This window comes from Ascaphus truei, chromosome 19 (assembly GCF_040206685.1).
Source record: "Ascaphus truei isolate aAscTru1 chromosome 19, aAscTru1.hap1, whole genome shotgun sequence".
Taxonomy (NCBI): domain Eukaryota; kingdom Metazoa; phylum Chordata; class Amphibia; order Anura; family Ascaphidae; genus Ascaphus; species Ascaphus truei.
In genome coordinates this window covers 16717333-16743964 of record NC_134501.1, presented here as the reverse complement: position 1 = coordinate 16743964, position 26632 = coordinate 16717333, and the positions used below count along the sequence as shown (strand labels likewise).

General features: G+C 39.9%; 1 protein-coding gene across 6 annotated transcripts in view; it reads left to right on the top strand.

The window, feature by feature from the left end:
- Nucleotides 1–26632, top strand: part of WWOX (WW domain containing oxidoreductase) — a 549395-nt gene that overhangs the window by 205048 nt on the left and 317715 nt on the right. The gene's annotated exons all lie outside the window — the stretch shown is intronic.

Below are 26632 nucleotides of genomic sequence, written 5' to 3'. Positions count from 1 at the left end.
ATGCTTCCACATCACACTGCACCCACTGTCCCACCGTTATTCATATTGTCACAATGGATCACTGCTCTCCAAAGCAATGAAAGGTTGTCCAGGAAGATTAAGCAGATACATTATTTACAGTGTTTAATTAAGGATGTACAAGTTTATTAAAGTTCACGGTTACCTAGTAACCGAACCAGCTACCAGAGAACAGTTCATTAGGGTTGCATATTAAAAAAAAAATTAATATAATAAAATCTCGTTTTAAGTAGCCCAATAAATTGAATGTCTAGGAACAAGTTGTTTTCATATGAACTTAATACATTCCTATCTTAAGGCCTCTCGGTGTTGAACATCCGAATGAACTCGACAGTTAAATACATAAGAGGAATTTGCAGTATTATTAATAAGGCAACACATGCAGAGTTTATAACTCCCGGAGTTGTTTTGTTTTCACATACTTTGCTCACACGTTTTCCCACTGTTTCCATAATTGCACAGAACACTAATTAGGAGCTGTCATCGTTATTTTACATCGATAAGTTGGTTTCAAACTTTCTTTGCGGTTTTGTAAGTACAGCTCAACCCCCTTATGACGCTGTGCTTGGGGTCCAAAGAATCACATCATACTATAAGTGGATCGCGTTAGAAATAATGTACATTTGTATGCATTGTACAATAAAGTATTTAAGATCCCAATAATCGTGTTGTAAAGTATTCATAAATACGAAAATTGGGAGCCACGCTTGCATCGTGTTGTAACGGATCGCGTTATAACGGGGTTGAGCTGTACCATTTTCCCTAAACAAATGTAACTAGGAATTTTTGGCTAAATGACTAATTAAAATAAGACGCAGTAGTGATTCCAGTGATGCAGCGAACAGGTCTGAGTTACTGTGTAAAGCAGTTAAAAAAATTAATACATTCACCTTTTATAACGGGGAAATACCAGTCATTTCCCCAAAACAGAAGCATACAAGAGAAATGTACTGCAATAAGAGTAAGAAAAAGAAAAGCAACATTTGTATAAAAAGTAAATAAATGTTTGCTTGGGGTTAATGGGAGATGAGGACATTGCACGTCTTAATTCTTCTGTATTACAATCAGCAGGTCCTGTGTATACATGCCATGCAAGTCTCTGCCCTCAAACCCTTTCAGGTGTACAAGACAAAGAAAAGATAAGGGTGACATTATCCCCAAGTTGTCCTTATTATAAGATGTTTGCTGGAATCATTCCTCATTAATCTTTACAACCAATGTGTATTTCTCTGCATTTGAAAGGTTTGCTCTCACTTATTCAGACGAAAACACAAAGGCGCATATTATCTAAGCGGTGCGCTCTGCCAGAAGATACTTTATGGCCCATTGAAGTGTACGTGTTTTATGGCACATCACTGCATAGTAGACGCGGGACAACATGTTTGCCTTGAATTTCAAATGTGAAATGATCCGGCTCTCTTCTGTTATGGAGGAAGACTGATTGATGGAAGATAATGCAGTTTGTGGTATTGACGCTTTAAAAAAAAGTGTTGTGAATTTTCCTAGAGCTACCCCCAGCCCCCGCGATGCGCAGAACGCTTATGGAATTTCTGCAGCCATGTTTATTCCGCTAGCTCCAAACCCCCTGGACCAGCATCTAATGTGTAAACCCCATATTGTGTGGTGTCAGGGAAGGGCTTTCAGGACTGCATTTCAAAAGTGGTTTCTTATACCCGTATACTGTACATGACATGAGCTTTGAATAAGAAGACTCGTTGTTACATGGCAAACCACCTCCAATATCCCAGGCTGTTGTCTAAGGTTGAATGTGTATACATAGTATAGGTTCAGCAAGGATAGCACCGCAATGGCAATCGTCACCAAATATTTATCCAAGTGAAGAGGTTAAGTGCTCTATTGAACATGGTGCAGACTGGCAAGGTCATACATTTCACAACCACCAGGGGGCATTGTAGGTTGACTGTCTGATAATAGAAGAACTCTTTTCTGAATACAGTAAAAAAATAATAATATCTGGAACTGACAAATAGAAGTACATTTTTAAAAAAAAATTTTTAAATCACACGGTGTAGGAAGCCTAAACCGGGCTGAGAACATTTAGAACGTTTTATTCTATCTGGGTATAACTGATACAATCTTATATCATTTCAATGTAGCCCTTTACAATGTAAATAAAAAATAGAAATATATACAATTAAAATGTTACTATTATCCTTTTATCCGCATGTGGTATACATATCACTTTAACTGTATATAAAGTATATTAAGGTAATGCATTGGGCATCAGACAGAGCATACAGCAATTTTGTTTTATACGGGTATCTTTTTCCCTAAAGAACTTACTATCTAAAGTATTTGTCTCATCAGAAAATTCATTTTATGTTTTAACAAAGAGAATTTTATCCCTCCCTGGGGAAAGCTTCGCAGGTCCTTTCTGGGCCGAAAGGGTTAAAATCTATAATTTAAGTGATGATATAGTTACATTGTACAGTATCACTATACAATCATATCCTCAGCTCCATATTAGGGGAATCCTGGGAGTAGGTACTTGAACGCATAGATTTCTGTTTAAGATGACATTTTCAGGGTTAGGATAAAGTTTGAAAAAAAAATAAATATACATATATATATATATATACATACATATATATACACACACACACACACACACACACACACACACACACACACACACACACACACACACACACACACAGTGGTTGACAAATCACCAAAAAATCTACTCGCCACACAAAAAAATCTACTCACCACCTAGTACCAAACGTGTGCTGCTTGGGCCAATATTTACTCGCCCGGGGGTTAAATCCACTCGCCCGGGGCGAGCAAATGTATAGGTTTGTCGAACACTGTATATATATATATATATATATTGCTTCTTAGCCCCTTCTTTCCGTGCAGCAGAAATTAATATGAATATGAGAAAGAGACTTGTGAGGTTTTGAAGAGATTTGTACATTATAGTTTCACCAGTCTTGCTGGTCCATTCGATGGTATCACAACAAATCTTAATAGTTTAACTCCAGTTTATATAACCATTTTTTGGGACAAAATGTTTTACTAGCAAAATCATATTTTCATTTCCTTTGCAAGTCTGCTTTGGGATACTTCAAGTTTCCTGGAATTATTTTTCCAACAACATTACTATTTACCATTATTAGAAAAAAATTGCTGCTCAGGTGTCTGTTATGTTAATGCCACAATGTCTCTGGTGTCTTTCACTGTGTATTTCTGTCACATTGGATGTAGCATTGGGCGTTTCTGTCTCTTGTTGTACACAATGCCTCTTGCACAGCTTTCAGACATGGGCCCAAATGCTGTGCTCTCACAGAACCTTTTCTCCCAATGCACACACGTAACTGGAAAAAGACTACTACAGACAATTCTGGGTCTGAGGCCGAGCGCCGTTTTGAGAGCTAAAAAAATATTTGTGCCAGTCGTAATTAAGGAGTCAAGCAAGTATTAACCATTAGTGATATTGCATGAAAAAGAGGGGCAGGCTGCATAACATCTGCGATTAGCATAAACTGATCAAATACAAAGAAAAATCTCTCTTTCAATACACGTACATATTCAGGTTTAAAATGTATGTGTTGTAGGTGAATTTACAAATACAGTGTATATATTGCACATATAATATATTATCAAAGCTCACATATTTGGCCTTGACTTCTTTAACAGTACCCTGTGTAACTAAAGTCTATTTTCCATGAAGTTATCATTTCCTCTGTGGTCCGTCCCTATAAACACACATTGTTGTAAAGGGTTAAAGCCGGGCTCGGCAGCCTTGAGCCAGTACTTTGTTCACTTACAAATCCTGAATGCTAATTATACTGGTGTGAAAGTCTCGTCTTTGGGTTAGAGGCAATGTCACTTCTCCTGAGCAAAGACACGATGTGGAAAACGTGTGACAGATTCTCTTGATGTTTTGCTGCAGGACGCACACGAAGAGGACACGTCGGCAACCCACCAAATAACCATTTCAATGTGTATTTGTTTACCAGTGGGAAACAAACATGTAAACAACACTATACTTGGTATATTGAGATTTCTAACGTCGGACATATACAATCTCAGAAACCTGCATGCGCCTGTGTGTGAGGAATTCAATCCATATTAGATGCCCAGTTTCTCCACTAACATGTTGTTACCCATTGGATGTAGAGCAGCAGCAAAGGTGAGGCCTGCAAGTGTCCATACCTTTGTTTTAAATCCACTACTAGAGAGAGAGAGAGCATCTATTGTGTTTTAGTCCGCTTCAAATTGCTTAGCGGTATAACCAACCTCGCTCTGATGAGACCCAAAAGGTCAAAACAGCTGTCTGTGGGTAGGTTTACTGACTATGCACTTCTTTAACCCAGGCTGTGCTGAAAAGCTGTGTAATGCGACAGGCATACGCTTATAGGGGGTCCATGTTAAAATGGATTTGAAGCAAAAGGTGGCACTGTGTGCTCATTTGCATGCAATTTCCCAGAATCCCTGGCTGTAGTGGAAGCATTGTATGCTAGGAGATAACGGCACAAATCAGGGCTGAAGACCTGCCCCTGAGACGTGTGAATGTGCTCACAAGTGATATTTTTATACAGTAAGAAATTTAAAAAGAAAAGAATAGCTGCTTGTCCATCACTGACCCATGGCTAGCCCAATGTATCACGGCTCCACCTTTGGAAGTTGCGTTGTTATCCGTGTGTCACTCCATTTGACGTGGAAGGTAACCACAGACGAGCCACTCATCCAAGATACTTCCCCTAATATGCCAGTGGTTAGAGAGCAATACAGTATCTCAGAAGTCCAGTTAAAAGAAACTACAGGCAAAGAAGTCTCTGCGAGGTGAACTCTCACACTGGGGACAGCCTGTGGTTGAGGCTGATCTGGAGGAGCTCACTGTACTTGGCAAAGGGGAAGGATATTGGTAGTGAAGCACTTAGCACATTGTTGGCCTGGCATATTCCTGCATCTGCAAAAGTTTGGTGCCAAAGTCTTTTTTGAGAACAAATAAATGGCAGAGTGAATTAGAAGTATCTACTGCAGACTTGCGTGCCAAGGCCCATTAAAGCAGCAGTGCCACCTACGCTAGCTGACACCGGCAAAAATACATTTTTACTTGCAGGATTTCAGCAAAGGTGGGATTGGCAAAATAATTTTTTTTATTCTGTCTGAAATCCTGCTTTATAAGCAGTGGTTTTAGGCGAGCAACAATATGACTCTTTGCACCCTAACCACATAGGGGCTTATTTTATATCCGCTGAAGCAGGCGGTCAGGCACAGTCAGAATACGCCCCGTAATAAGCATAGATATGGCCCTCAAAATCGTTTCTCCCGTGCTGCTATTGGTCAGCATGTGAAATCTCCTACTCGGGAGATATGTATGAGCTCCAAAAACAGGTGCAAATGTTGCCATTTTGATTCTGCACCACCGTGTCAATGTATCGATGAGCTTTGCTCTAGTTACTGGGGAATGGTTATCGGAGGAGTTATCTAAGATCCATAGACCTGCTTCTGATGTAAATTGATGCAGGTGAAAATGTTTGCTTTGTGTTTTGGAGCAAACTTCTCCCTCTTAACACACATCCCCTGGATCTCTTAGACCAGGGGTGAGCAACTCCAGTCCTCACCACCCAACCCAACTGCTCAATCAACAGCCACCTGTGCTGAAGCAGGGATATCCTTAAAACCTGATCTGTTGGTGGCCCTTGGGGACTGGCGTTGGCCGCCCGTACCTTAGACTTTCATTGACTTTAGTTTTGAAAAGGAAACTTCAAATGGGAAGAAATTCCCCACCCAAAAAATATAGGCTTTTAGAATTTATGGGCACCTCTTATTAGAGTTTAAAAAGCATTATTCGATCTAATGCCTCTGACCATCTAAATGAGTAACATCAGTTTGAATAAATCCTAATATTTTATTGGTGTTAATAATGTTGGAGTATATTAGAGTATTCCAAAACTAGAATCAATCATTTTAAGGGCAGCGCATTAAGATCCTATCTAATAAGCAATTTAAATTATTTCAAATAAAAGTTTATGTAGCCAGAAATGTACACTTATCATGATAACCAAGTGCAAGGTGATGCTATTACCTTTCAGCATATACATCCTTGTGTATTTCTTGTTATTCTAGTTGAGTACTGCATTCAGACAGAGGTTGCCAATAAAGTTTATTGTAGGAGCTAAGTGTCAATATCTGTAGCACCCCCAGCCTGCAGTGCTTGTAATTAAAATGCCACAGATAGTCTTGGAGAGGCATGAAAATTTGATGGCAAATTGATTTCAGGTTCATCTTGAAATTTGTCCTCAGCTGTACTCGATTCTCTTGGCAGACACTGGATGGCTTTTGTCAAACGGGTTTGCTGGGGAAGAGACATTGATGTGTTGATCTGAATTTTAAATACTACCCTGTGCTTATGACAAAATGTCCTTTTATTTAAATATATGTATGTGGATGTACATCTGTGGTTCCAGCAAGATACAAGAGTTGCACAATTTAGAGCGATTTAATCACAGAGCATAACATTTACAACAGTTTGAGCTCTCAGATGAAAAGTGTTTTCCCTTTCAAGTTAAAAACTGTTAAATCTCTGTTAAACTTGGCGCACTTTCATTAAACAAGCATGGGGCACATGGCTCTCTCGGATTGCACCTGCTTTTGGGATGGTTTCTGCTCTTTTCATTACTTCTAAGAACAAACGTTTCTCGACTTGATCGCGGACACTTCTCCGTCCGCAACACAATCTACAGAGAAGAAAAGAAAACCACATACGTGAAAATAAATACCCATTGGTCCTGAAAGGGATGTTAGAAACAGGATATGTTCTGCTTGTTTTACTGTTGACCCTAAAATCTGGGGATCCCCTAAATCTGCCAAGTCTTTGTAAAATGCAGATGTACCAAGATTTGGTATCTTCGGTGCCGCTGCCGCAGTCACGTGATCGGCGGTCGTGGAACCACAGGGTTAACGCTGCCCCTGGCGCCGCAGACTTTTGCTTGTCCGTCCAGAGTGCCGGGGACGGTTGCTACATCTGTACACGTAATGCACTTAAAACTGACATATTTCTATTTTTTTATTTTATTGGTTGATCCAAGGTAAAAAGCCAAAACCTAAAGGTGTAAGTGCCTGACCGAAACCTCGGAAATGATAAAACAGAATCGGTAAGCGCTGATTTTCCTGCTTTTCAGTATTGATTGTTGCTGCCCATACGTTCTCCACCAAGTGGTGATGATGGGAAGTGCACACTGCAATGATTTCAGTGAGCAGTGAAATTTTTCTGTGTTTTCTGGAATTATACAGTATGCTGACGGGTCCATGACAGATTTCAGGATCTGAAAGTGGAAAGACGTCTCCTAAAGTGTAGTTCTTGTGATGGTGCTATGAAACGCTTGTATTGTACTGTAGCTCTGAAACATTGAAATATTTCTTCACGACTGCAGGTTGCAAAATGCTCTGAATGAGACCCTGCAGGAAAGTTAAAAGTGACACACTTTATGTTACACTTGACATTACTTTACATTTCAACGCCCACAGACACATATCATAAAATTTGCAGTGTGTACGAGGTATGGTTTCTGAAAGGTTGAGGCGTCTCAGGGGGGTGTTTAGCTTTGGGGTGTTTTTAACCATTCTATTTGTAGCATTTTTTATTTATTATTATGTGTATGATTATATATATATATATATATATATATATATATATATATACACTGTGTGTTACATTTAGTAGATGAGGTTGAAAAAAGGCATGCGTCCATCAGGTTCAACCTATGCTAAATTTAGACGACAGATACTTTATCCTATATCCGTACTTACAGTATACAGTGTTGCTGCCCTAAATTCATTGATTGGAACACTAAAATGTATATAGAGCTATCCACTCCTGCTTCTTCCACCCCCTTAAATATTGATGGACTTGGTGTCTCCCTCTGTTTTTAAAGACAGTCACGTCAACCTAATAGCCATGTGAACGTAGAAACCATTAGTCAATGCCTACGTATACATACTGTATACAGCCGCTTAGCAACTCCCGTCCTCCAGAGAATGCTTTGAAAACAGGAAACGGTTTTAATTGAGCATTTCTCTGATCGGCATTGAAGAGCTTTAACTTTTAATTGATGGTTAAAATTATATATTTTATATCACACCATATGTACATGCGCTGGAGTACTGTAGATTGTCGTAATAACGAGTCAAAATTGTTTTGAAAGGTAGTGAAATAGAAAAATGTATGCAGATATAATGGGTGATTTATTGTGAAGTAACATAACTATGCCTTATACTGTAAAGTAGGGGGTAGGTAGACTGCATTGTGTGTGTGCGTACACACACCATAGGATAAATGTTTCATTCATGAAACAGCAGTTACTTGAGTTCACTATATCTGGTGATTCTTAATATAAAGTAAATTATACTAGGCACTCACATGTTACTTTGAATAATATATAAAAATGTATTATCTACATCAATGTTGTAGTTAATAAATAAATATGCATATATATTATTCAACGTAACCTGTGAGGGCCTAGTATAATTTAGTATAGAGAGAGAGACATACACACTTGTTTGCCTACACAGGAGGCAAACATTAGCATTGAAATTCCCCAGGAGTTTGTATGCGGCTGGCATAAGCTTATAGGGGTTGTCCATGTCAAAACTATTTGAAGCAAAAAGTGACACTGTGTGCTCAATTGCATGTCAGTTCTCAGAATCCCTTGTTGCAGTGGAAGCACTGTATGTTAGGAGATAATGGTGGAAAGCAGGGTTGCAGACCTGTCTGAGACATGTGAATGTGCTCACAGGTGATATTTTCATTTGCTATCTTCAAATAAGAATCTTTTTAGGTTTGTCTGAAGGATGCAAAGTATTTAGTGAAATATCCCCAGGAATTGAGAGTAATCCAGAAAGATAAGCATATGTATTATTGTTGTAATAAATTGTTCAAATTGTTGGGTTTCCAATGACGAGTGTTTGTGGCGTTACGTAGACGTGGAGTTTACATTTAATGCAGAATTGGTTAGTAACAGAGATCCATTTGTCTGTTTTTACTTGGTCATATACGAGAAGATATTGGACCTGGTATTGTTGCTGGTATTTGTTAATTATGTATGACTTGCTATGTAGATATCAAGGTGACGATTTCTCATTCCTCTGTGCAGTGTGTGCTTTTTTTTTAATCCAAAATCTGAAATATCGGGTATGCCAATTAATACTTTCAGGAGATGGGGAGGACAGTTATAATGGATGAGCCTGGTGAGCTGTCTGATTTATGATGAATAGATTCCTGGATAAATGAGTGGAAGCATAACGAATCACAAATTTCATGTCTTTCTATTTTAATATGCAGGCTTAAATGCAGCCTAGAGGTGAATCCGTTGACTGTACGTTTGGGTCTGTAAACAGTATGGGCACGTGAAAACATACATGCACGTATACAGCCATAAACACACACTAACACAGATATGACGTTGGTTTGTTAGAAAGTATGTTAAGTAGAAATGTTCTCTCTTTATTGGATAATAATATTAATAGCATGTTCTTGTATAACGCTGCTAGTTTTACGCAGTGCTTTACAGAGACATTTTGCAGACACAGGTCCTTTACAATCTATGTTTTTTGTGTGCCTGAGGCACAGGGAGATAAAGTGACTTGCCCAAGGTTACAAGGAGCCGACAGCGGGAATTGAACCAGGCTCCCCTGCAACAATCTCAGTGTCAATCAGTGTCTTTACTCACTGAGCCAGTCCTTCTCCCATTGACAAAATATACAAGTCTTCAATGCTACTCTTTCCCCTTCCACAGATATAGCATGTGTCTACTTGCTGGTGTATAGACTGAAAAAAAAATGTATAAGCGCCTGAAGAAGGGTCCTTTTGGTTCTGAGAGCTTGCACTTTTTTTTTTTTAACCATTAGTTAGCTATTAAAGGTATCACTTCTACCCTAATATGGTTTGTATATAGACCAGGGGTGGAAACTCCAGTCCTCAAGGGCTACCAAGAGGTCAGGTGTTCAGGATATCTCTGCTTCAGCACAGGTGGCTCAAGCAGTGGTTCAGTCAAAGACTTAGCCACAGATTGAGCCACCTGTGCTGAAGCAGGGATATCCTGAACACTTGACCAGTTGCTGATCCTTGAGGTCTGGAGTAGGCTACCCCTGATGTAGACTGATATAGTACCTCAGTCTGGAAGCCTTTGTGCCTTTTCTACCATTAGGAGCACGTTCTCAAATAACAGAATAATTTTATTCACCTTCTCCGCAGGGTATTTTACGAAGATGCAAGTTTGAAAAAGTGAGAAACTTTTCACTGTTTTGCTTCCGATGTGTTTTAACAGCTGTGTACTGGGTTGGCTTTATTAATGCCTCTGATCTATCTGGAAGTTCATTCACACATGGGAAAATCCCTCTCCTGGCTTCCCATCAAATTTTAGATCATCTACAAAGTTCTCCTCCTTGCCTTCAAGACTCTCCACTCATCTGCTCTTCTCCCTACATATCGGCTTTGATCTTTCACTACTGTATGTCCCTGCCCGTCTTCTGCGTTCTACCCACAATTGTCTCCTTTCCACCCCTTTTACATCTACTGCTCTCTCTCGCCTTAAACCCTTTTCCCTCACTGCCCCTTAGCTACGGAACTCCCTCACACTCACTATACGCCGAGCACCTTCTCTCCCCACTTTTAAGTGAAATCTTAAAACTCCCCTCTTAAGTGAAGTATTTCAATAACGTGGACTCCTGGCTCCTGGACTCCCATACCCACTGTCACTCCTACCAACCATTGTGACCAAGCACTGCCATCTACTGCACTTATTCCCTCACCTGCTGTCTCTGTACGTCTCCCAACATACCACTTAGATTGTAAGCTCTCCGGAGCAGGGATTTCCTTTCCTATTGTCTTATTTTGTTTGTTGCACTTATTGTATTATTATTCCCGGTGTGATATAGTCTCTCTTGTAATGTGAGTACACTGTGGGTGCTATATAAATAAAGATACACATACTAAGACACAGTGCTGGCTGCCTCATTGTAACCTTAATTCTTAATAGACAGAGAATTCCAAATGTATCAACAATGAATATTACAATGATACGGTAAGTAACATGACTGAGTCTCAGTGTGCCGTATTAATATTACTAGTGTAATGGGCCCATACCAGCCTGTCATGTTATTTATATGGGTACCCAAGTGATCACGTGATCATGATGAATGCAGCCATCCACTCATAACATTCAGCAACTAATTACTATGCGGTAGTGTTTTAACAGCTGGTCAGATTACTGTTTTATTCCGGTAACAGGTTTACAAACCATTGTAACCAACATCACAAAGTCTCAAAGACAGGTCTTCAAAGCTGCAAAAGATTAATAATTCAGCCCTAGTAACGCATTTACCTTTTAGATGTGCCTGAAATGGGAAGCAGAGACTAGTTTGTCTGCAAAGTTTGCTAGGAAAACAGAACATTATTATTGTGGTATTAAAAGCTAAAAAGTAATTGGCTCTATTTAATTGGTGAGCAGTGAATGTGTGCTCATTAATACTTTAGAGCCTACTTACTCTGTGGTTTTGTGATATATTATTTCTGGACGTATAACTTTGCAATGTATACATTACCACTTATACATTACGCACTATAATTTGGGAATGGGCAAGACCCAATGGGTCTCAGGCAGCATGTTATAGAAATTTGAACAGAAACTTAGTAAGTCATCCGCCCATTTCTAAAGTAAGGCAGAATTAAATCAGCAACGGTAATGAAATGCTAAAGTCGAAACATTGTAAATGCAAAGTGCCTAACCTCTTGTGTATAGAACAAGCTCACGGGGATGTACAGCATCAATTCAATAAAGCAGGGGGATGTGAAGCAATGTACAGACAAACTGGTGATGAAAACTGGATTTACTGTAAATAGTGTGGTCATTGCGGCTACGGTGGGCGAACCACTTGTGTGATTAAAAATCAGAAAGCTCTGGCTGTTTGTTTTAAGTGCAGTTCATGCTCTCCCAGAGGGAAATACAAGACTGGGATGTCTTAAAAGATGCATCACAAGAGGCCAAGATGCTATTGGGAATAACAAAAAATGATTTTCCCCAAAAAACTGTATTTAGAGATGGTTATGGTAAATGGTAAATAAGCTTACTGAGCACATGAACGGGATGTTCCCAGTCAAGTGAGGTTTACGGAAAACATAGTGTCAGCTGTTAAAGGTCAAGTGTCCAATTTATGGGCATTAATGAGTGATAAAGGCTATTGCACTGCAATGAGTCGAACACAGTTAAGCTAAACTGCTCATCAATGGGGCTCTGTATAGATTTGATATAAGGTTTTTATGCAGAAAAAGATGACTGTGAAAAATCTGTTCTGCATATAATCCCCCTCATGTTTGTTTGAATCACAGCCTACATACCTTGAAAATACCAAAGTGAATGCAAGAATACATTTACACCACTAATACTACATACATACTGTAAATTACTTTGTCATTAATTATTTATTTTTTTAACAATAAAATATCCAGTCTTGGAATCTGAGACATAACTTCTCCCCCCAGAGTTTTCCTGCCTTTATTAAAAGGAAATGGTGTTTAAATCGTTCCACAAACTCGTCTCACGAGGAGGCAGAAAGGGGTTAAAATAGGAAACTTGAGAAAGTTGGGAAAGCTGAAGCTCGTTAGTGATCCTCTACCGTAAAAAGTTTAATGACCACAGTAAAATACTGGGAAAGGTAAAGCGTCAAGAGCTAGTTTAAGTACATTGTGACCCGTATTTAATAACCAGTGCTACAGTATTCCATAAGACACCTTCCGGAACCAGAACACTCCTTCCAGCCCATTCAGCTATGTGAGCTGTGTCATATGGCTTAGAACTGCTTAGTATATGCTCATTCATACTCTGTGATACCGTTGCTGTAACGGGAGTACAAAGGGTACAAGGAATTCTAGTGTCTGTTGCATCACTTGGTACAGGATAGAGATCCTAGTCTTGAAAGGGCATAGAAAATATATACCAATAATGAGTGGTGCACTGATTGCTGGCTGCTTTAATGTTGTATCCCCCACATGTGAGCAAACTCTACAGTGCGGTGTAGGCCAGTAATATAGGGTTAAAATAACATAAAACAAGTATTCATAAAATCAGCAAAGCTTGAACATTGTGTCCATATCCAGCCCTGATTACAGCCATTAGCGTAGCAATGGTAATGTGTGGTGGAAGGGCGAGTTTGATTAATAACTATACCAGCCTGCTAAGGCATGCTAGGCGATTGAGAGCAGTAATGAATGGTTCATATGTTGGACAAAGTGAACTTTATAGGAATTTCATGCACAAAAAAAGGTTGCTGGTATTCTAGGTATGCCCCAGATGAAATAAGGTCTAAGACGGGTTAATTAAAGCAGGTTAGAAAGTGTAAAAACATGAGGAATATTATTTTTATTAATGCTGTTTTGACGTTGTTGGTAGGGAACATATCAATTACAGAGCTGTAAAAAAATGTGTAGTTTAGGGATTCTGGAGCAAAATATAATCTCTTAATCAAAATATTCTAATTTGAAATGAATAGACTTCATTGAGGTTCGCGTGACCATTAATGCTGGTAATAAGTGGGCCTGTCCGGGAAAGAGTCATTTAAATGAGTCACGCAGTAAAGTAGAACGGGTGCCAGTTGTGCTGAAATAATTTATTAGCTGTTTTTGTATTTTACCCTCATCCACTTAGCTTGTTTAACCCTTCCGCTACCAGAGATTGCATCATCACATTGGAGCTTAGTCAATATAGTTCAAAGCAGCCATCCCGGCGGTTCTTGGCCTGAAAGCCTCCATTGGTAGTGAGAGTGGGGGAGCCCCCCCCCCATTGACGTTAGTGTGAGTTGGGGAGGCCACTTCGGACTATATTGATCCTACCCCCATTGTAAAGTTTATCTAGATATGAAGGGTTGTTTGGTTGCAGGTCTTTCCTACTATTTATATCAGTAGCATAATGATACTGCGACAGTAAATAGAAAATCTCTGATAGCTGTGGGTGTGAGATCTTTCCAAATTATACATAAATTCGTTTTTTTGGGGGGATGTTTGATGCAGTTATAAATATTAGAAACTGAATGCTAAAAATAAAGAAGGTTTTCAATGAAAATGTGCCCGTATACTTCTTTTTACGGAAAAGTATATCTAAGAGTGTTCCGGCACTAGGAATTGAATATAAATGTATATGTTTTATAGACTATGAGAAGGTTTTGAGATGTTGATATTACTAGGAAAGAAGTGATGTAACTTCTGAAGCATGAATTAATGCAGAATGTACACGCTAATGCCATTGTTGCCAGTTACAAATAGATTCATACTTCATCTATTGGATACACAGAGCTTATTTAAAAATAAATTCTGGATAATGTTCAACCTGATTGAATCTGCCATAGCTCTGTTAATATATTTGTTCACGTTACTTGCACTCAAAAGCTTTTAGACGGAATATCAGTTTTTATATTATTCATGGTAATGTAATTCCCCCTTTAATCTCCTAAGGGTTTCACATTAAGTCATGATACACAGTTCAGAGGAATTTGGATCGTCCATTAATCACTGTGTCTTCACTTTGGTGTTTCACTCTTAGTGCATCTGTTAAATCAGTCAGTTGATGATGACTGGGGACCTGGGAACAGTACAGGTGGCGTGATTAAATACAAAACCTAAGAATACCAGTCTCATTCTCAACAACCCCATATTAAAGAAGTCGTTTTCAACCTTTAGAGAACTGCAAAAGTATCGTCTCCTTAGAACCCCATTGTTTATATTCCTGTATATTTCTAAAATGACCATCACTCTAGTAAGGGCTAATGTTGTTTTCATTTATGAATATAACACACTACGTCATAGCCTATTTAAATTGAAAAATGCAGCCCCGATAACTACCCCGTAGCTCGGTGTGGTTTCACTGAACGCCGGAGTCTTATAAACAAGACAATATTCTTCAAAAGGTAGACTTTAAGAGGGAAGATTTTCTCAATTTTTTCATCATTGCTAAGGTCATTTCACCATATGATGTTATTTCACAGCAAGTTATGACTTAATTTATTTTTTAATTTTTATCGTAGACTTAAAAATATAAGTAAATGCAACAAAAGATACCGCTCAAAGATGATGCGAATAATTGGTAGCTATAAACCGGTGAGGAAAGGCACCGCCTCTGGTGGTGCTATAGGGTAACTGACATGTACAACCAGAAAAAGTCAAAAGAACCCCAAAACAAGCACTCCGGTATACCAAGAATAAACAATCCCTTTATTTAAATACAGCGTAAAAACATAAAATACAAATAGAGGTTTATGTAACCCTTTGCCATTGCGTTCCAGGCGCCTCTTGCAGCGAAATGTTTATTGTATAACAAAGTCTTTTGGTGCCCTAATAACGTACAACATATATTGGGAAAGTGCCACTCCAGACGCCTTTGTGATGTACGTGGTGTGTGATGGATAATTGCTAATTTTCTGGGGGCTGTCTGCGACGGGATAGCCTATCGCGGACTACCCTGAAGGAGTGGAGCCTCTATTTACGCTTTACTGTCGGTCTGGCGACCAAAATGCAGAAGGGATCCTGTATCGCTCAGTTGAGCGCTCACGTGTTTCACCAGTGCCGCAGTTTCCCTGGCCACGGAGGTAACAGAACCCTCTGGCACTGAAGAGGTTAATAGTAGGCTGAAAATATTATTATATTGCATATCAGGTAGGTAAATGATCGAAGTCCTATCACAATGCTACAGAAGGATGTTCACAGGGATAATAAATGTGTGCGTACCAATGAAATGGATGTAATGCTAGTTTATTTATATTAGTTGTGGTTTGGTTGTACTCTACAATTAGAATTTTGAATGAATATAATGCTTAAAGTGGTAATTTTGTATCCTGGTACTTGTGACAATATGCAGTTCAGCCAGAACTCCTCGCCCTCTGCAGTCTGACTACCAATATTGTAGAGTCTGTGAGACGCTGGGAGCCTGCCAGCCTGCAAAGCCGGGTTACTGCATGTCTTGGGTAGAGCTGCCAAATGGTCTTCTTAATGAAAAATGCCAAACTAGTTACTGTAGCACTGCAGCTTTAAATGTTGCCAAAGCAAATAACAGCGTTTGTTGCTAACTTGTGGCTCAAAGACCCCAGAGGGACTAGGCTGCAGCATAAGATACTGTGTAGCCCTTGGTGGCATGGAGGAGCCCCACCTATAGCCCTTGTATTAGCGTAGGGTGCCTGCCACTGATTTACAGCACGGTAGGAAAGAGCTGGGTGTACTGAAGCCTGCACAATCCAATGGGGATCACACAGACTTGGATGCATTAAGCGACGTGGCCTTTCTGAACCCTCACCGTGTGGAAGAATGTAACACATCCCTTCAGCTACACAGCGCTTCCAAGCTAATGTTTCCCTTTTAGCTACAGATAAAAATCTGAACTAAAATAATCTTCAGGACAAAATAGACGTACGCCATTTATACTGCGAGTCGTCACACAGAATATGTATTGTCAGATAAGAATGTGCACATTCACATAGCAGAAATAAAATGATGATACACGGGACCAGGGTCATCTTAACAGCATTATAGGCCCCCGGGCAAAGCAGTGCACTGGGCCCCGCCAACTCTCCGCTACAAGTCGTAATCTGTCTCCTTCTACCGAGTTAGCGGGAGATTTGAATGTTGAGGCGGGTGATCGGAAAATTAGTGTTAAATTCTGGTCTGTGCATAGATTAGCCTGGGGCCCCCGGGCAACTGCCCAGCGTGCCCATGCGTTAAGACCGCACTGTACGGGACCACTTTGAAGTGATCAGTAGCAGATACTTCCCAGAGGTGATCAGGAGATGTTCAGTTGTTACCTTAACAAAGGAGAATTAACCATGGACTTTTTAATATTTTGGGATGGCGGATTACATGGCTCTATGTATGATTTCATAGAAATCCCAGCATACTTTTTTATATACAGTATTATGATTGAGACTTCAAAGCTGAGTTTTTTTTTAAGTGAAATTGAAACCACGCGAGCCCCTTTTGAACATCTCTCTGAGTGTCCGCTCCTAAAACTTGGCGCATTTGCTAATATTCGCAGATCCATCTGAGACTGGACAAAGCCGCATCTTTTTTTTTTTTTCTTTCATTTGTGTGTGCAAAGTATTTGCATTTTTCCAACGGAAATTTGCATTCCTAATCCATGATGCAAAATGTTACGACTGAAACAAAGTAAACGGGGTTATCAAAAAACAAGCAAAATGAAATCTTTGGCGGGTTTCTGTGCGTCCGCCCTGATTTTATTTTGTACGTGAAACTGCGAAGATGAATTTCCGCACATGTGCGAACGTTTATAAAAATGTGTCGACTTATTTGCAAAAGGAACTTGGACGTTTGCCCATCTCTAGCAGGAGTGAGCAGTTTTGGGGAGGGAAGTTTGGGATCGTCAGTCATAGCCCTGAATCTGTGTTGGTGATGTTGAGTAATTGCAGGAAGATTCATTTAAACCCAGTTTTCCTTATAGGTTCTACTTTACTACAAATTAGACAAACAACTTCAAACAATAAAACGTAATTTGATTTATATCAGCCCATCTGCCGCCATAAAGGTTTTTTGGCATCTGTATCTTTCATAACATCTGAATCTTAATGAATAAAAGCTTTGCGAGTCCTTTAAATCCAATAGCGGGGGTTCTTTTTATATTTATACAGTTTATTATAACATAAATCTGTATCCAATATTTACTGTTAGTTAGGCAGGGAAATTAGCTCCTGCACATAAATTCCCATATAGCAAGAACAAATAAGAAAAATGACTGCATGATCTTGGGACATCCAACTGCATACATGAATCAACGGCATATTTCACTGGCTGAGGCTACAATTCAACGCTTGTGGAAGGAGATTATTATTAATACTGGGTATAGCCACAGAACAAGGATAGGAAGGTCGGAGTGTTTGAGCTGTACCTGGAACAATGTAAGTCACCTAGAAAATACAGAGACTAAATTCCAATGTCTTTGTGACCAGATAAGTCTAGGACTATGATACGGGAATGTGACATTCCATTTTTACCAGGAATATCCATTCAGGCAAAAGGTGACACGTGTGCTCATTTGCATGTCATTTCCCAGAATCCCTTGCTGCAGTGGGAGCACTGTATGTTTTGTGATAATGGTGAAAGGAAGGGTTGCAGACCTGTCTAAGATATGTGAATGTGCTCACACATGATATTCTTTATTGGCTATATGCTAACGGTGGAGGTTTTTTGTCGCCTTTTTCACCCACCATTTTATATATATATATATATATATATATATATATATATATATATATATATATATATATTTACTACTATATATAGTACATACTAGTATATTTACTACTGTATGTGAGAGTGCAACCATTTTCCTGATGTGTGTGTGTATATATATATATATATATATATATATATACTGTATCAGGAAAATGGTTGCACTCTCACATACAGTAGTAAATTCCCTATAAGGCAGTTTCCGTGTTCGATGCAAAAAAATGTGATATAGAAGAAATGAAGACCTAGGTAATCATATTATCAGCATTGGGCCCCAAAAAATAGCATAAAGATGTTTATTAACCCGTAACTCACGGTTAGCCGACGTTTCGGTCCCTTTGGGAAATGTGTATTTGTGCGTAAAACAAATGTATTGATGATTACTTGTAACATCGCAGCCTATATTATCTGTTGCCATTGCCCACAATAAAAATGCATGTATAGCCTGGAATACCACACTTTCCATGGGATTCCGTCACTAGCCCAGCATGCAACAGGAAAGGGGCCATTTGCATGAAATCCATAAAAGGTTCTTACCAAAGATTTATTAATTATTCTAATTCCCTGTCTTTTTTTTGGTACAGTTTTTTTTTAGAATTTTAAGAAAGTGTTTTCTAAAATGTAAACACGGTGTTTTAAAAAAATGGCCAACCTCTTCCTCAAATTACTACCTTCAAGGTAACCTAACTGATTTTACTAGTAGAGTCCATGTGTGTTGACGCTCTGCAGATATTAGGGGATGAGCCTGTACATGGTGGAATACATACAGTGCTCTGCACATTTCTACATTTTTGGAGAAATTGCATATTTATTGCTCAGCGTTTGCAGTTCAGTTAGACCGTCTGTGTTCTGTGATCCGGGGAATAAAGTTCCAATATGGGAGCTCACAGCAAGCCAGAAGTCCAGCCAACTCTGGCTATTAATCATCACCCTCCATTATTTACCGAGGATTCATTCATTGTTCCGTTAAGGTACCAAGAGGGTCAATTAGAGACTACAGACAGGATTTTTCAAAGACACAAGAGGGTCAATTAAGCCCTCCTCGTAAGTTTCTGCTTTAACAGCAAATGCCAGCCTATCACGCAACAGATGTAGCAGAATTTGTAAATAAACAGGGTGCTGATTAAGAATGGCTTTTTGTAACATATGGTTTTACTGTCGCCCGCTCGGTTCAAACGAGAGGGAGAGAATTTCATCATTGGCGCAGTAGAGGAGCAGAGTTCCGGCAGGGTCAGGGCACCCGGGGTGATCGGGGAATTCCTATGATGGAATGGTCTGTTCCCACCTCAGAGGTGAATCATCTATCTCCTGGTGGGGCTACGTTCTGCTCTGGCATCTGCCTCGTTCCTGTTACTTTTGTGCGCGCACACACAACAGAAGATTGGGCTCTCGGCGGCCCAAGTGGCACTTCAGAAGTAGCTAACCTTTAAAGGTTTAAGGTAGGGGGTTCTCAACTCCAGTTCTCAAGCCCCCCTCTCCCCCCCACCCCAACAGGTCAGGTTTTCAGGATATCTCTGCTTCAGCACAGGTGGCTCAGTCTTCGTCTGAGCCTCTGACTGAGCTACCTGTGCTGACGCTGGGATATCCTTAAAACCTGCCCTGTTGGTGGCCCTTGAGGACTGGAGTTGAGCACCTCAGATTTAAGGTACATACATGTGACCAGAATAAAAAGTCTGGGGAAGGGGGTTCATTTTAAAGTGGATCGCCTATATATTTCTGTGTGTTTGGGTATATTTAGTGCTGAAGGTGCAAAGTGCATGGCTGTATCACTGGGCACAAGATACAATGGGGTCTACTCACCCCGTCTCCTGGAGGAAAATGAGTGCAGAACCAGTGCAAAATATGTATATGGAAAAGAAAAATACAATTCAAGCGCTCGTCGCACATCGGCTGCAGTGTACGAGCGACATTTCTCCATTTGATCCTGTCTAATAACAAAGAAGCCATTTAGTTGCATCTTTTGATCAAAACATGACTCAAGCCGCTAACCCCATCAAACGCCTAATACAGCCAGTACCTGCGCTAAATAAACAGTTTCTTACTGCCCTATGGGCTAAACTTAGTGAAATATATGGAAGTGCCCAAGGGGTTAAATGAATGACGCATAATCCGTTCTGTGATTTAGTGCAATTAAAAACCAGCATAAACCAGTAACGAGCGTTGTGAAGGAGAACTGCAGGTGCACAAATTCCTGAGTGGAAAGTAATAATACATACCCATATTTCTCTTATTTCGGTCCTAGACACTCGCCGCTCCTGCCACGGAGAGAGACGTCTGTGGACTGACACTTTTTGCCAATTGGAGAATTGGTTAGGAGGTCTGGACCTGGGAGGTTATATACAGGTGCGCCAACGAGTAATCTAAAACTTGCCTTAAACTTGCCTTGGAAAATCTGGGGCTATCACCAACAAGAGCCAGGTACATGCTGCAAACATTTCAGTGACATTTCTGCAGAGACTAATGGCCCATCGGATTAGCACAGCAGGGGTCCCTGGCAGTCCCATTCAGTTTGAATGGGACAGCCAGGGACCCCCGCTGTTATTCCGGCCCAGCATGTACCTGGGTCTTGTTGGTGATTGCCCCAAATTTGTTTTAGAATACTTGTCGGCGCTACAGTATTTATCACAGGAAAGGAACCTAGTGCAATTCATTTGCACGGCTTTGCACCCATTTTGCAGGTAGATTACTTTAAACCCACTGATTCCTTCATTTTGTAGCCCCCCACTGTGTGTACCTAACATTTTCAGACATTTTCACTGCATGATCCTGTTGGTAATACAGACGGTCCTCGCTTATCCGACAGCATGCGTCCCGCAAACCGCCGTCGGATAACGATATCGGTGTTATCCGGTGGCGGTGACCGTCGGATAATGCGTTCAGCGGACTGCATTATGCGGCGTCAGATAAGGCATCCGACGGAAAGCGGGATGCCGGATACCGAAGACCGCCTGTATATGCGCATTAAGTATTAAAGTGTTTCAAACTGTTTACCCGGCTGCTACTTGGCTCATAGAAAATACACTTTCTCATTCTCTCGTCCAAATAAATCTCGGGAAACTGGAAAGGCTAAAGGACTGCTCGTCTGATAGCAGCACCGGCGTGCGCCTCGGCGGGCGGAAACGCACATTTTCCTTTCATCCAAACCTCCTTGTTGTATTTTGAAATAAAAACAAATACAATTTTCCCAATCTACGCACTCCCAAATTAGCCACAGGGTTTGTTACACAACTCAAAATTTTTAAACATGGTAAAAGGGGTGGATAACAGAACCCCCTTCCTCCCCCCATAAACCATCAGGCTAAAGTGCATATGCAACGCACATAAACATAAAAACTGAATACATTCAACACATAGTATGTCTTTGTCAATTCATTTTAAATATGGTTGAAACCTATTGTGTTTACGCTATGTAACATTAGGAAAACCTTGCGCGTCCCATTAAACACACGCCGTTTGATAGCTTTGATATGCGAGTACCAACACGCTCCCCATTTTTAAGTAGGGGATTCAGTCTGCTGGTTAAGCATCCCCATATTAAAGTGAGGATCCCATAAATATGACATAAGGTTTGTAGGCTGCTTAGTTTTTTAAGGCCATCCGCAGACAAGCTTAATGACACCAGCATCACGTTCTTATTTACACTGGAGAACTTGTTATTTTCTCTGGCTATGTAAACAGATGAATAGCATAAGTCAGAAGTACAGAGATATTGTCTTGTATAAACACAATGTACAAGCGCTGTTTGTCAGCGTATTAGGCTCATTGCAGACGGCACAGATAAAATCACAAATAAAACCATACACTAATAAAACCATCGGAGCCCAGAGAAGTTGCTAAGAGGTATCCCTGGTGGGGCAAGCATCAACTACTCGAGTTTGTGAAGTCTTTCCGCTCTCACAGAACAGTTAGATTCAGCAGCATACATTGTTGTAATATAGTGAAAGAACTTAGCCATGTAACACACCCTGGACCATTTGTTTAAACATTTAGTAGTATTTGTTGCCCCATTTAGGATTAGTTGCTAGTATACTAAAATGTGTTGCTTGTTTTTTTTTTGCCCGATGTGTACCCGCTTGTGATTTGGGTGTGTCAACAAAGCGTTATCTTGGGATGTACAGTATTGAATTCGACATCGGTTTATCTTTTGACAATTATTTTGTGTGAAACAGCATTGCTCTGTCCATGGGAAAATAGACCCATTAGAGTAAAATGCTTAGTTTCACACTGCCAATAACACAACATATACATCAGATTTTGCTTTTGGTAATTGTTACAGTATATCTGGGGGATACACTGAGCCATGATCATAGCAAAATTAACCTCACCACTCATTGTTTGGAGGAGTTTAAGCTTCTCACTTACCAACTTTATTTAAGTCAAGTACCTGTTTTCTGATGGATAGTAATTGAGCTCAAATGTACTCAATTATGCTTTACAAGTGAGTAACATTTTTCAGCCATTACTAGAGGTACTGGTATCTTTACTCTATAGTAAACACATTCTTATACTTTTTCTGTGGGTGCTGTTCACCTCAAGCCAAATATTGGGTGTACGTTTTATAATGCAGCACACAGAATATCCGTCAGTGTCAGCCGGATACACTAATGAAAGTTCTAGTATAGAAGTTCCGCATCCGAGAATAGATTTATGTTCCAAATGTTGCCAGTTTATCCATTAAAATGTTTGAACTGCATTATCTTGATTAGCCATTAACACTATGCTAATTGATAACTACAGCTACTGTATGTAGCACGACTTACCCTGCAGTAACTGTACTAAGCAGAAATCTCAAATAAATAGTCATAACGTACACATGTTGGAAAAATACATTTTCACAAGGTTACATATTTCCACCTCTCTCCACGCAACACGCCATATTAAAAGAGAGATTACATTTTACTCAGTAGGGTAAAATGCAAACGCAAAATTATTTATTTTTTTAGTTTCCGAGTACCTGCAATAGATTATCATTTATTTATGAGACTTTTTTTTTTTAATCTAAAATATATGGAAATCTTTTCTTGGAGCACAGTAGAATATTGAATTGGGAATGTTGGCTGACAGGTTTCTTTCTGTAGTTACATCAAGTATGAATTTTATTTTACAGAGGAGTGTATATATTCTGCGTTTTCAAAAAAGGGGGGAAAAAAAGTAATCGGCACGATATTTCACAATCGTCTCCGTGTCAATTACCAGATCTGTTTTGCTGTTTCAACTTCAGTCATTTGTTTGATAGTCGGTAGCGACCTTGTTCCCCAACATGTGTATGTAAATATGTATCCGATAACTGTTTTGTTTGCTAATAAGCTTGCCATCCAAGTAAAATTACAGAGTGTAAGTGTCTATAGCTCAGTGTAACTCGTCTACCGCACTCACAACTCCTCTTCTGCTGCTCCACTACACATATCCCTACACTGGCTTCCTATACCCTTTAGAATTACATTTAAAACCTTAGTAACGACTTACAAAGGTTTCAACGACACTGCCCCTCTTACATCTCAGCGTTCATCCACAAATACACACCTAAACGCCCCCTACGTTCTGCCCACGACACCCGCCTTTCCTCGCACCTTATTACCTCCTCTCACTCTCACATGCAAGACTTCTCCCGCGCTGCCACCTCTCTCTGGAATTCCCTACCACGCACCATCAGACTCTCTCCCAGCTTTCAGATGTTTAAAAACTCCCTGAAAACTCGCCTTTTAAAGGAAGCCTGCTCGCCCTACCTCTAACATCCAACTCCTCCATCCAACCCATTTGGGACCAGCTGTGTGTCGGAACCAATCTCCACCCTACATAACATCCCCCCCAAAACCTTAATGGAATCAGCTGCCAGACTGGGCCATATTCTAACCTGAGCCGCACCTTATCCTACAATAAGCAGCCACCTTACCTTCTTGTTTCAACATTGTCCCTCATTCCATCTAGAGTGTAAGCTCCCAGGAGCAGGGCCCTCACTACCTCTCTGTATATGATTGTCCTCACTTGTATGTAACTGCTTATGTACTATGCATGACTCTGTATCCCATGGTGCCGCGCTGCGGAATATGCTGGTGCTTCACACACAAGCGGTGATAATAATTGTTAGGAAGGAACATGAGTCGGAGTGGCTCAATATAATTAAACCAGTTTTCCCATTTTAATTTATTGCTATTATACATGAAAATCGGATTGTACCTAAAACCCTGTGAGACGTAACAAGGACTCAACGCAAAGACTGAATGAATGAAAGAGCGCAAGGGTTTGTAGCAACGGTATAACACAGGTCCCTCCCTTTTATCAGTTGTCTGATTGTGTTTGAGAAGATGCCTGGATCGGGGTTCACAAGGAGGTATCCAGGCTTTGGTCTCTATATACGAAAGCACTTTTAGAGCAAAACTGATGCAAAGGAGCGTGGTTTTAATGATGTACTTTTTAAAGTATCATTGCTTCAATGTTTGCCCCGTGTGTGTCAGCTACTGATTTGGGGATTGCCAGAACGGGCGTTATATATATTTTATAATATAATGATAATATAATGAGATGTATCCAAACTCTGCGTCTCTGGGTCACATGTAAGATTGTGGAGGAACCAGCTTGTTATATGATGCAGCACAAGATGGCGCAGAGCGGGAAACAAAAGTTATTTTGTGAGCTGTTATGTAGGTCCCTTAATGTTGGGTTGTGGTGGTCATGCGGTATAAACCATCAGTAAGGATCTATTCTTCCACTAATTGTAGATGTCACTCAGCACTATACAGTGTTAATCATCACAGCCCACGTGGTAAGATTATTTCTATTGCAATGAACAGGAACTGGTGGAAGAGTGCAGCGGTTTCGCTGAATACAAATGGCGGCCACAGAACCATTCTTATCTAATCACCGTGCACACTATTGTATGGCTCTGTTTTTACTTTATGGGAATCTCTAAATGCTCGTCACATATTCTCATTGTATTTAAGATGAGCATTTTAGCCCAAACACACTGATTCTGGGCATCCGCCCTCGATCATCACATACATCTGTAGGCTATTACTATTTACAAGTAGATTTTCTTTATTTTTTAATTAACAAAAAGTAATATTGTTAGTCTATTTCGGTGCTGCTCAACCCTTCCCAACAGGTCAGGTTTTAAGGATATCCCTGCTTCAGCACAGGTGGCTCAACAAGTCCCTGCATCAGCACAGGTGGCTCAATCAGTGACTCAGTCTTTGACCGAGCCACTGATTGAGCCACCTGTGCTGAAGCAGGGATATCCTTAAAAACTGACATGTTGGGACGTCTTGAGGACTGGAGTTGAGTTGACCCCTGGTCTATTTCTTGCAGGGCAGTTGTCGTTGTGCAGATACAAGTATGCTGCTTATACATATACTATTATCTTTATGTATATTTGGTGTAAATGGTATTTTTTATACAACCAGTTTGGAGGCTGTGTAGCTTTCTATTCATTGTAAGCAGAAACCTATTTGTAAGAAAGGAAGTTACATATGTTCATCTGAACTAATTGCTGCTAGACACCAAATTAATTAGATAATTAATTTCTATGAACATGTGGCTATTGTGTTTCTTGGGCTTTAAGCCAACATTTCTCCCAGCTTAGAAAAAAAAACTGTTAGCTTCATTCAAAATAAATGTTCCCGGATTTTCTATTATTGTGTCTTCAATATAAAAACTGTATTCGCTGCTTTGTTTTCATTGCACCCTTGTAACCCCAGTGTAATGGGAGTTTGTTTTTAACCCTTGGCATTGTGTAGGTTTTTTATTTTTTTTTCTACCTCCATCTCACAAATTAATAGTATTGATTTTTTTTTTTTTTAGATTTACTGTTAGCTGATGTAAAAAGTGCTCTTTATCTGTAAATGCGATGTGACATGGTATCTGGTTCCCTTTGGCTCTGATTTCAGATGATGAGTGTGGGCACGCAGTTTGAAGAAGATTGCTGTTATATCAGTAAATTGTGCATGTGACTTACTTTTTTTTTTTTTATCAAGGTTACTTGTCAGCAGAATTATCCGTTGTGAGATTGGTCTCCTTGCCAGCAGATGACAGGGAATCACGTGAAGCCATAGGCAGCTTAAGTTGATTTCTTCTCCTTTGATTGAGTAAAGTTTTGCGTTATCAAGTTGGTGTGTACCCTATTTGAAATTAAAATGTGTGGTCCTAGAGGTGACCTCCAAGAATGTGACCCCCAAATCTAATCACTCCATAGTGTACGAAAATCGACAAAAATGTCAGAGCTGACTTTCAGCATCCAAACACAGAAAATATTTATTCATAGGCAAAGCAGGGAATATCAGATGACATCGTTGCTGTCTGAAATGTGTAATTTTGGTATTTTAAAACCTTCATATTTTAAGCATCCTTTGATGCGAGTGAGATATT